The following is a 12,602-nucleotide window of genomic DNA, read 5'->3' as shown; positions in this document are numbered from 1 at the left end:
TTACGTAAAAACTTGCGGAACTTTTAGGCGAAAGAAGGACAATAAAAACGAGAAAATAAATTGGTCTGAGAGAAATAACCATCCCGGGATTCGAACCATCGACCAGAGCTGCATGGGAGCTCTTGTCGATGACTTCTGTCCAAGATGAAGAACAAACTTTTAGATTATTTCACAATAAATATAGTATAATATACATTGTCCATACCATAGGAGAGGCTTGTATAGGCATTACGCCTGTTGCCCAATTCCTTTTGAATTTATATAAGATGCAATATTCAATAAAAAAAATGTGAAATGAAATTATTTACGTAGAAATATGGAAATGCTCTATGCTGCTTGATCTAACGAAACATTTTGCGTATTTACATTTTCAAGTATTTGCGGTGTGAATATTTTGCATTGGTTATGTTGCTGCAAGTGTATTTCATAGGGTGCCAGTGTGTGCGTGCATGAATATTGCTAGTCGATTGAGCCAACATAATATTAACGGAATTTCAGTATATAACATACAACTTCCTTATTTAGAGTTAAATGACGTTTTTGTTTCAGAAAGTATTTTGTTACAGACGTTAATTTTTTTTGTATTTATCTAGTTATCACTTGGTACAGTGGAGTCACTTTCAAGATTAGTTTTCCTTATTAATGGATTGATCGGGTTGTTTAGATTCAATTATCCGTTATATTTAATATCCCGTAAACAATACTTGTGGTCGGTTAAAACGATATTTGGAATAATCCTGTTGAAATTTCAGATTGATTAGGTGTAAATGGGGAAATTAATTAAACGCTGAACATGGATTTTCCCCATTTCAAGTGCATGAATCGGATAAAATTCAGCTGTAATATAGGTGCCAATTTTGATTTATGTATTGTGTTTTTTTTTTCTTTTCGCGTAGCAAATAGAGAAACTAAACGTATCTGACACACAGATAAATCCGTTGTTACCTAAAAGTGGAACAGGTAGTGCATCACTGACCTTTGACCTTCCTCTATATTCGTCTGGAAAATACGAAGTCAAAACCTCGACAAAGCGGATTGCTGGACCGGGTGGTGAAGGGCTTACTATTGCAGCAATACTACTTACAGGAGTTGGATCTAACGTGCCATGTATAGAACCTTCCTTCCATAAGAAAACAACAACTTCTGGATCGATATATGTCACAAATATTCCATACACTTTAGGATCATCCAAAGGTGCAAACACATTTGGTTTCAAGATATCGATCATCGCGCTACCCGACCTAGTGGAAGCATATTCCACTCATGAACTCATAGTTGATTTATTATATCAAGGAGATGGGTCTCCGCAAACATTTAAATTCTATTTCAATATTACCAACCAGGAATTGTTCACGGTGAGTGATATAATCCAATTTGATAATCCCGTGTCTACAAATGATTGTCTTAATAATTGATAAAAGTTAATTTGTATTTTTGTGTTACTGCTATTTTGCTGATTATTTTTTTCACATTTTTACAAATAAGGGGTTACATATCGCAGTACCGTTTAGTGTACACAATGTGTTTAGCTAGTACCAAAACATCAAATGTCAATTGAGACTAAAAGGACGTTTTAGATATTGACACATCAGGTAATGACTCCGTTTAATGAAGTTGTCTTAAAATATCTTTACAAACGACGTTTAGCAGAATCATTCTCTATTTATATCTACGGCGGCATATAAAGACCGTTTAGATTATGGATGATATTTCGTACAAACCAAGGAAAATTCGCCATTTTCCTCCGTTTTCCTCCGTTTTCGATTCCTTTTCAAATTTTGCTGTGTGAAATAAACATGTAGGTCAATAAATTTAAAATTATTTTGTTTCTTTTGCAATTTGTTTGGGGTTTAATGGTGGACTGACTAAACTATTTTGTTCAAATCATTTGATGTCCTTAATGTATGTGTTCAATGTTTTAGACACCAGATATACATGGTAATATCTCGATGAAAGTCAGCCTATTAGAGAAATGTCGGTCAATGACCCTCAGCACCGCGGTTGTCTTAAGCCTACATACTCAATCTAATGAACCTTACGGTCGTCTGTTTGTGGAATTACCGATTCCCATTGAATCGGTGGGTCAGTCATTCACCATGTGTGACTTTGGAAAAGAGATAGGATACAACGTTGTTGGTCGATTCTTTCCAAACATAACAAAGTAAGAGAAAAGAATACTGGTACAAATGTATTGTGCATATATTTATTGCTTTAACATAACATATATTATCATAGAAATAATGTAAAAATGTAGCAAATTTGTTATTCACGATATATGTCCATAAAACGGTGTGATAATATATGCAACAAACCTTTTACCCATGTTTGATATACGTAATTATAGGTGTATTATTGCAAAAAAAGTCTTCAATGTGTATTGGTACACTTTTGTTTGTAATTCAGAACATCTGCTTATATGTTACTAAAAAATACTAGATGCTTTTACTAAATTACACTTACTTGTTTATCTATTTTCACATGACTTTGCTGTGTGGAATGATACCAACACATACTTGTACTATGTGCTGTCCACCAACATCATTTTAATTGTCTTTTTTTGTACAATCTAGTTTTTGTAACAACAATTTTCAAAAAATTAATAACGACATGCAAATCTCAGTATATTTAATATACATGTTTTATCATTCAATTCAATACGATGTGTGTACACTGTTAATAACTGTAAGGAGAGGGCGCCCATAGGCTTTGCCTGTTGCCCAATTCCTTTGTATCTAAGATCTGAACAATAAATATTCTGAAATGAACAAAATCAAAAACATCTGCTCATATGAATATCATACTTAATATGCAAAGCTTGTCGGTGATGTTTGTTTGCTCTTTCGTTACAGAGTCAATGCCAAGATGATTGAGAGAGTGTTCCTGGACATTTCACCGTTGACAAATATAGACTTTCCTGGGCATATCTTTAAAAAATCCAACGACCTCACAATGAACATGGTTGTGACGTTTAAGGAAACTGACATTTATGTAAACAATCTTCCTATGTTGTTTAAAGCTAGGCTTATCAGCAACAACATCCCAATCTGGAACAGGGAATTACCAATAGCAAAACCAGAAATTGTAAGTAGTCCGTGCACTACCTCTTATTAAAGAAGGGAAGATAACAACTTAATTTTGTGTGCATATTCATTCAACATATACTAAGCTTCATTACCGCCATCGATGCGTGTAGATATTTGAATCCATTAAAGTGGGTTCCATTACAAATGACTTTGGCGTGCACATTCGTATTGGCAAGTCTCAAGTCTCTAGTGAGGTGAGATTGCCAAATTTATATTCACGCATAACTAATGAGGAACCTTAATAAGGCAATATTTGATTAGATAAAGAGTTCGATTTCAACCAAATCTGACTAGCACATGCATATAGAATTTCTAGCAAGTCGCCCATATATATTCCACGAATAAGTTTATGCTTGCTGTGTCTAACATAATTATGCACCATGACTTGTTGTATCTTTCTTGAGTTTTGTATATGAAGTGTAATTTTTGCAGCTGCAAAATCTGCTTGTAATAAGTTATATTGGTTAAGATTGACATGTTTTATCTCATGTGTCGCGCACAGTATACATGTAGCACATTACCGTATTCCTGTAATATATGTTTCATATCCTTTATTTTGTTAAATATCATATGTCTAGGTATTACCAAAGAAATTGCCGTAACCAAATAAGGTGTTTGTTTACATCTTTTGCAAGTTAGATTTTACAGAATACACCAACATTATTCCACTGGTCTTGATCATGTAACAACAGTTTTAACAATTTGTAAGCTCAAATAACCGACATGATACGTAACTGTCAAAAAGCATTGCCCAAAGCATCCACTATCAAACAACTCTCCTGAATGAAGGGCATACGATTGTAATTATCAAATCAATATTTTGTGTAATATTTCATACTGATTAAACAACTACAGACGTTATGCATGTTTGTATGTTTTTTTCTTAGAAGTACTATCCTGATTTCATAGTTATGACAGGAATTGAAAGAATTGATGGCGTCAACTCACAAAACATCTGGTACCACTACAGCAGAAATGGATCCTACTTCCACCGGGAGGCCTTAGTGGTACGCTTTTGTTTGTAGGATTTTGTATGTTTTGTTTCATTGTCATTGTCTTCATGCTTGCTTCTATTCGTCTCCCCTGATTCTTGCTTAGATTTGTTTGCATTGGTGCTTATTTCTATTCGTTTGCATTGATGTTTGCTCCTATTAGTTTTCTGTGATACTTGCTCCAATTTGAATTTCCTGGGGCCTCTTGTATAAAACATCTCAAAAATGAGCAATGTATTGTCTATGTGAAATCTTAGACTTGAGGAAGTCTCAAGAGTTAAGATGTTTTATACAAGTGGGGCCTGATACTTAAGCTATTATGAATTCCTTGAAATTTGCTCCAATTGGAGTTCGTTGATGCTTGTTCCCATTAGATTTCTTGTTTTTTTATCCAATTCAAATTCCTTGATACCTGCTCCAATTTCAATATTGTGATGCTTGCTTCATTTTGAATTCTTTGATGCTTGGTCTTATTGGAATTCCTTGATGCTTGCTCCCATTCGAGTGTCTTGCTGCTTGCTAATTTGGCTCTGGTCCGTGTCCCTACTTAACTTTTGTGATGCTAGAGCTTTTTTATTTTCTTATGATACCGCTATTGAATATCTTGATGCTTGCGTCATTGATTTTATAGACCCCGATGTTGCGGGTTGTTACTTGAGTTGAATGAGCAAATGCCTGTAGTTTTTATATTTGTAAACGGAAACTTAACAAACGCAATGCTTGCACGCATCATGAATTCGCTGATAAAAAGGTTTTGTGAAATTACATTTTTAAAGTGATACAAATATTTGAAAAAAAATGTCATTTCTTGGCGTTATTTATCTCAAAATATATTTAAACATTCAAATATTGAATTATCTAGCGATTTCATAAAAAAGACTATGTGCATCACAGTATAAGCATTTCTTTTAGTTTTATTACATATTTAAAGTGTGTTTGTTTAAGCTACGGTATGAGCTGTAAAGGGAATAAAATCAATGTAACTATCTTAAAGAAATACATTGACGGTAAATAAGCATTCAAGGAAATATTTAATAAGTGACAATTATTTTTAGATTTAACATTTTACAGAAAAAAATTGATTAAGAAATTGGATTTTCTTCATTATCCTATGACAGATTCAGGCTTTAATGTAATGTAATTGATATGTCTTTTTCCATAAGCATTGAAAATGAAAACAAAATACAAAGCAGCATTTATGTCTAATAAAACATGATCAACATAAGTTACTGATATAAACACATTCTTCATGGTGGAAATTTGACTTAATGGATTATGGATTCCTGACATACTGCAGAAAAACACTTCACACTACACTGTAGTTTTTGTACATACATTAGCTTTCCTTCATCTCGTTTTGGATACAGATGTAGTTATCGGTAGCACGACTTGATCAGAGGTACTGCAATTGACCATGATGCTTACTTAGGTATAGCGACAGTTTAGTCATCTTAACCCGTATTCATGAAACTGTTTTCATGCTCAAGCATGAATTCTATGCTCAAACAAACTTTTTTGCAACTCGTTTAAATCACGTGACACGGTGAAAAATTAAAGTGTTAACATTTTAAACCGTAATCAAGTTGAGGTGTGTTCAAAATTATTTTTACAAACAATTGATTAAATATTTTTCTTAAATCATCAATTACCAGAACAAGAAATTTGGCTTGTGCACGAAATACTAGTTTGAGCATGAAAATGGTTTTATGAATACGCGCCCAGGTGTCCAGGGTTCGAATTTATGTCTTGCCCGTTACATATTTACATTTGGAACAATGTAACTGATTTTTGTCTTTATTTGTCCATTTCATCTTGACTTCTCATTCACATTCCGTAAGGTATGATTTTCCTAACAGATCCGATATACCGTAAAATATAGTCATGCCAGATCCATATTTCAAAATTCATCGTTACATTTTAGGCAGTGGCACAAGATTTTGAATGCAGCCAATCCTAGTATATTTCGGGTTAGCATGTCACTATTTGTGTTACTGGACAAATGTCACATACCATTAGTTTTAATTGAATTAAGTCGTGATTTTAAAACTTGTTTTATTTATTTTGTGCAGTTTAAAGATGGCAGTAATGAGTACGTGTTTGAGTTCCCGATGGTCATCGCCTATTTTCATATCTCGGCTGACCCTTGCGTTGTCATTTGCAATGTCAAAATGTTATGGCTGCCGCGTAAGTACTGCTAGAATTACTTACGTAATACGTTATTCTCGTAAGTGACTAAGCGATTATGGAAGAATAGAAAATGAAACCTAATGAATGTAATTTAAATTTGTTTTAATTAAATTACATGCATTCTTTCTCTAGTATTTTCGATATTGATTACATTAATTTATCATGAGGGATAAACGCGGGATTCCTGATGCAGAAGCCAGTCATGACGACATTAACTATGTCCATGTGATCTGTTTGAAATAATGCTATCTGTCCGAATTTAGGACCATAAATGAGTTCTTGTGCTGAAGAGCCTTTTAACTTGATGCAGGAAGATAACGTTCCCTTTATGACGTTGTTTTGACCGTCATTTTAATTTGACTCAGGTTCTCGGTAAGCGATAAGTAGTGTTTCAGAAATTCGATTCTTGATATTGTTATTGTATACTTACGGCAAAAAGTAACGCAACTTTGGTTTTGGTCTTATAACGTCATTTATAGACCTAATTCAGCGGATTGTTGCTAGTAATGCCATGAGGGCACTGACTCCTTTGTGTAAGGCCTAAATACATATCCATGCCGTACGCTTTTAACAAAACTACCAAATTTAAGCATTTGGGGAATACCCGCCTATGATAAATTTGAAAACCATTCTAAAGCAAATTGCTGATCTGTACAGATACAGTGCACAACAAGTAAGCCCAAAAGATTATAAAAAAAACAATGTCGCGAAGATCTGAATTCGTGAGAGGACGGAAAATATTGCTCAAATTTTGCAAATATTTGCAACGTCGCATTACCCAGTAGTTTAGTGTGAACATAAACGGACCGTAACTGTATCAACGGCATCGTGAACGCTGTCATGCACTTACTTTAAATATGGAGGCTTGTCCTGTTTACTGATATGTAAACGCATGAGTTAAGGAGTTAACAGATTTGAAGGAGAACCTGTTATGATTTGGGGAGGTATTTCTAATGGTAATGTAGTTTAAACCCATTATTTGTTATCCACAAAAATCTTCCATACGTTAGATACCAGGATAAGGTTCTCATTTCCCTTATACGTCAGCGAAATTTAACCTTCCAGCAGGATAATGCAAGACTAAACGTGATAAGAGCGTATCGTGCTTTTCTAACCCAAAACAATGTCAAGTACTTGATTGGCCATCATGCAGTCCCCATTGAACATTTGTGGGACAAAGTGGACAGGCAAGCTAGAAAACGTGCCAACGCCCAAAACAACGTTAACTAGCTGACTACACTATATTCAGGAGGGAACGGTCAATTGTCTCGGGGGACACACGCGGTATTGAATAGATGCTGGAATAGGGAATTGGTGGATCTATTACGATGTCATTCCTGACACCACCGGTGTTGTAACCACATCACTGGTTCTCATCAATTAATCAACTGTTAAACTTAAACATATTCAAAAACCTTTGCGAACTTTACCATAAAAATGCGTTACATTTTCCCGTCAATATATTATGAAGCCAAAAAATCCCCCGAGTAATGCCATTAATATCTCCAATGGAAATTGTATATAGCCCCTGTTTATTTCCATATTAATCACCAACGCTCGTGCTGTCTTTGACAACATATAAAGAAAACGGTTTATCTTTTGTATTAGTTTTGATATATTCCCGGAGGAAATCTTGAATTCAAACATGCATAATCGACGGACATGTAATGAATGTGATCAATATTTCAGTGAAGGAATATGTCACTATAGTAAATGATGAGGACAACGCTATATTGAGGGAGGTACCATATGCCCTGGACCAGGACTTAGACACGTGCTTTGACTTGCCCATACCAGGGGATTCCCCGTCCATGCTCTGGTTGAGGATAACAAAGCTCAGTCTCTTCGATGTGACGTCAAAGGGATTTGTAGTCCACATCACTGGTGAAGGCATAGAGTGTGAACGTGTTGGACAGACAAATCTCCAAGTAAGCTTCTAATATGTTATTGAAGAGTTGATGGTATTGTTCACATACTAAAACTGCTTTCATCCTAATCACATGTAATAAATGCAACAGTTTTACACGGGTGTATTTATATGTAAAAATCGAAGAGTGTTAATACCTTACTGAAAAGACAGCAGAAAAAAGTGAGACATCAGAAATTCTAACGATAAATGAGTAAGAAGTGTGACGCGTCATGCTGTCGCCTGTCACCGATCGATGATCAAAGGTCTGTTATCACGGTCGAAAGTAAAATATATATGTCAAAATCATATCATTATGACTACCGTGATTATTCAATGCATATTGTAGCTTCTCCCTTCTCGAGAAAGAAAGAAAATTCTTGCTTAGTAATATACTCATAAGTGTCAAAAGTTAATAATTAATAAAACCATCAGTATATGTGAATTTCAAAAGCAAATATCGTGAAAGTATCTTACGTCTTTATTTTATAACCCCTGGTCGGAATTTAGATTAGTGGGAATAAAAAAAAGGATTAAGTAAAACGGTACACTTTTAGTCCTCTTTCAAGTACCGACAGTTTGTTAATATATTCTTCAAAAGATATTCAGCCAAAGCGTTCTCGTCCATAAGTTAATCATTAGGACAATTTCATTCTTTGTACATTTTTTTATTGTAATGATTAACAAATTCAGTCAGATTTCCATTTATTCACTATAAGATATAAAGGTATTGATCTATATACTAAATCTTTGGATCAAGATTGTTGCTATATATTGTTGAGAAGTCGAATCTTTCACATACGTACTGGAGTAATTCTTAACAAGGATGGGGATTCAAGGTTCAGAATTTCATTAGAAATTTTCAAAATTACATTTTCGATGAAGACGTTATGCGAATAAACGGCATCACAAGATGTTAAAGGGTCATCATGCACGTGGCTTACAGTATTAAAGCGGATTTCATAGCAAGTAGAAAATCTTACAAGAATCCGGTGTTAGTAAGGACATTTGTTTGCTATTCAGGTATCTAATAAAGGGACAAAGTTTCTACTCGATACACTGTTATGATTCGGGGGAAATCTTTATCATTGGTTACTTTTTTCTTTCTATAAAGATTCAACGAAACAGAAGTATAATTATCAACATTGTACAAAACAGAGTTCTTGCTATGGGGGAGTTTACATGGTATTTCTTGTAGACCGTAGTTTGTTTGTTTGTTTGGTCTTTATACTTGTAACGATAAACAAATTATTTTCAGGTGGGAACTTCTGGGCCTACTTACAATGACCAGTGCAGCATCGACTCGGAGATAGCATTTTGCAAGCTGATGTCAGAAAATACCAATAGTACTCTAGTAAATAAAACTCAATGTGACATTGAATGTGAATGTGAAGAAATGCTACAGTGTTCAAACGTTCATATCGTCATGCAGAGTACCAACAAGGATGTCTGGAGGTTGTGCGAACTCACCATGGAGGATGTACAAGGATAAACAATGACGGTTTTAGGTGACAAGAATTCATAATGAGTTGAGTGTCATGACAATCGGTGATGACTTCTTCAGCACATTGTGTAAACTCATTATAAATGAATCCAAAGAAACAAAAAGACATCAAAACACTCTGCATCTCCTCTATTGATGATTCCGTATAAACTTGTTATCAATAATTCCGGAAAAAGGGGGGGGGGGGTTGAAGGTAATAAATGTTCACTATATATCATTTCATTCAGATACGAATGCCTAGCAGCTGTCAGTTCTAATTATGAATCATTCTGTATTTACAAGAATGTTCTAAGGTCTTCTTAAACTCCCTGACACAATTACCTATTTACATTGGATACTGTGAAACTTCCAAACAAATTATTCCATGTCAAGAGTATTGGGATTGTACAAACCATTTTTATTCATGATAAATTAGACATTTTAAAGCTTGAGAAGTTCATTATAAAAACAAATATGTTTGGAGGTTGTACGAACTCCATCGGATAATGAACGACATTTGGAAACCATGAGCCTTCATAATAATTTCTTGTAAATGAGAATTTTCAGAAGTTATGAGAACTCACTTTCAATTATTTATCCTGCACAACTGATGCTAAAACGCATTGGATACAGTTCCGTATCAAGAAAGGATTTTCAGGTTCTGTACCCTTTTGGGGAATAATTCCTTGACAACAAAAGACTTGTGGTGTTTAAAGGAACCGAAAATGGTAAGCGCGAATTCGCTATGAAGGGTGCAAACTCACAGGATGGTGTCAAATTACTGGAAGGTCCAAATTAACAATGTACATTACAAATACACCAAATATGGTGAACCCATGTATGGAATCATGAATAATATTCTAATCCGTGTGGTAGTCTATTCGACTGATGTCATACCTTCTTTTTTATTTTCTATTACTGTAATGGTCCATTCACAGAAAAAATAGGTAAGCGACAACCTAACTGTGAAGTGAAAGATAAAACTTATAAAATATTGCCAAATGAAAACGTAAAAATGAAAATTTGATCAAGTGTTTCGGAAGAGTAAGCGGGTCCATTCCGTGTACAGTTAGGTCCAGCGCAAGAAATGTCACGTCCTCATATCAAGAACCGGGGTCATAACAACAATAAATACAAGGCATACTAAGGAGCATACTCCAAATAATCAACATTAATATCACAAAAAAATAGCATATTTCTTAATAACATATGATGGAAACCACAACATTGTCCTTATTCTTCATCAACTTGCAATTTTGGAAACCCTGTGTTGTAAGCATGACCTGTTCGACAACAATCAAGATCGGTCACGGAGATATTGATATTTGGAGCAAAACTCTTAAGTAATGAATATCTGCAACATAAAAACACCGGGGGTTATGGAAGCAGGGATGTTACTGTCAAGAAATGGAAAGCATCTCGACTAAAAAATCGAAATCGTCTGGCGTATGGTACAACATAGTAATAAAGCGCCCTTGTTGTGCATGTTGTAAGTAACGATCGAGGAAAGCGGCCGAAGTAGAAACGCAATACAATAGGATTTCCTTGGTTATCAAGCAATGCTAGTTCTTTTTTAAGTAGGCAATGTAATAGTGTAATAGCAGTCATAAATATTATTTCAGCAAGCACAGCTTCATGCCAATCAAAGTACATATAGTTAGTTGCGGTGTGGTCATTGGCTTCAAGATATACAGCCTTGTGTTCTATTTTAATTTTTGATTTCAAGCAGATTATTCTTTTAAAATTATTGACCTGATAGATTAGACCCACTCTGAAAGTGAATTCAATTCAGCATGCTCTCATTTTGCCCATCATCTAGCGCAGTCATCCACAGAGTTTCCCGATACTTAGGTCCCATCATGAAAAGCTTTGTATCATTGAGATCGCCACTTGTGGAGGGATGGAGAGTAGAAGGAGGATTTATTCTCTCTCAGCACTAAGTCATCTGTTGAAGCGTTTGCTTGTGGTTGACAAGTATCAAATGTGTTTAGAATACCTGCTAAAAATATTGAGGTACTTAATTATTTAAAGTACTTTAGTATGTTATCTTTGACAAACTTTTGAAGTCAAATATAACGGATGTTAATGATATTTATCTCTTTGTAGGCGAAACCGACTTTCATGAAATTCCGCGTTACCTGTACGAAGTACAGGCTCAAAAGGTCAAAGTGTCACATCGTTTATGATTTAAGAATTCTCCAAGGTGGTTTCCAAATGTCATTAGGAAACGTTACATTGTATTCGGTAGGTCTATTGTCACGTTAACGTATATGACTAATATCTTCTAATGTCTTCTTTGATTTCCAACGATTTATAGCACTTTTATATCAGTTACCTTTCAAGGAGGCGTAATCTAATTATTTGTTTTATTATGTATAATTAGATGAAATATGATCATAATTAAATGGTGGTTATTTTCTAGTAAATAAGAAACCATATCCGACTGTACTAACTGTGAATGTTTATTGTAGCAGTTATGTTACTCGAAAGCCACAATTCAGGATAAGTGTGTGTTTAATGATAACGTTACCAATATTTAGTTGCACCTATGGGAGTGTGAAAAAGTACAGTCATTCTTTCAGAACTTTGAATTTTTATTAGACGCATTATTGATTCCATTTACTTTTAATAAGGAAACTTTCATTTTTGGCATGCATAACTATAAAAGTACTTACTATACAGCTGATAACCTTATATCATAATAATATAACTTATGATAATGAAACAGTATATCTATAGATCAAGATGCTTGCAACAAACTCTGTCAATTCATGCTTTAAAAATTGCTATTATAAATCACTACAGAATTCAAAAATATCTTTCTATAGGCAAAGGAGTGGACACTGCTTTAAAAATGGAAAATTCTTGGAAGAAATGGAATAAATTATTAGAAATCACTCCCAATCCCTGACAAACCCAAAAAGGATAGCATACATGTGTATATTTTACCT

This window comes from Mizuhopecten yessoensis, unplaced genomic scaffold, assembly GCF_002113885.1.
Source record: "Mizuhopecten yessoensis strain PY_sf001 unplaced genomic scaffold, ASM211388v2 scaffold11043, whole genome shotgun sequence".
NCBI classification, from domain to species: domain Eukaryota; kingdom Metazoa; phylum Mollusca; class Bivalvia; order Pectinida; family Pectinidae; genus Mizuhopecten; species Mizuhopecten yessoensis.
Note: the sequence above shows the minus strand (reverse complement) of the source record.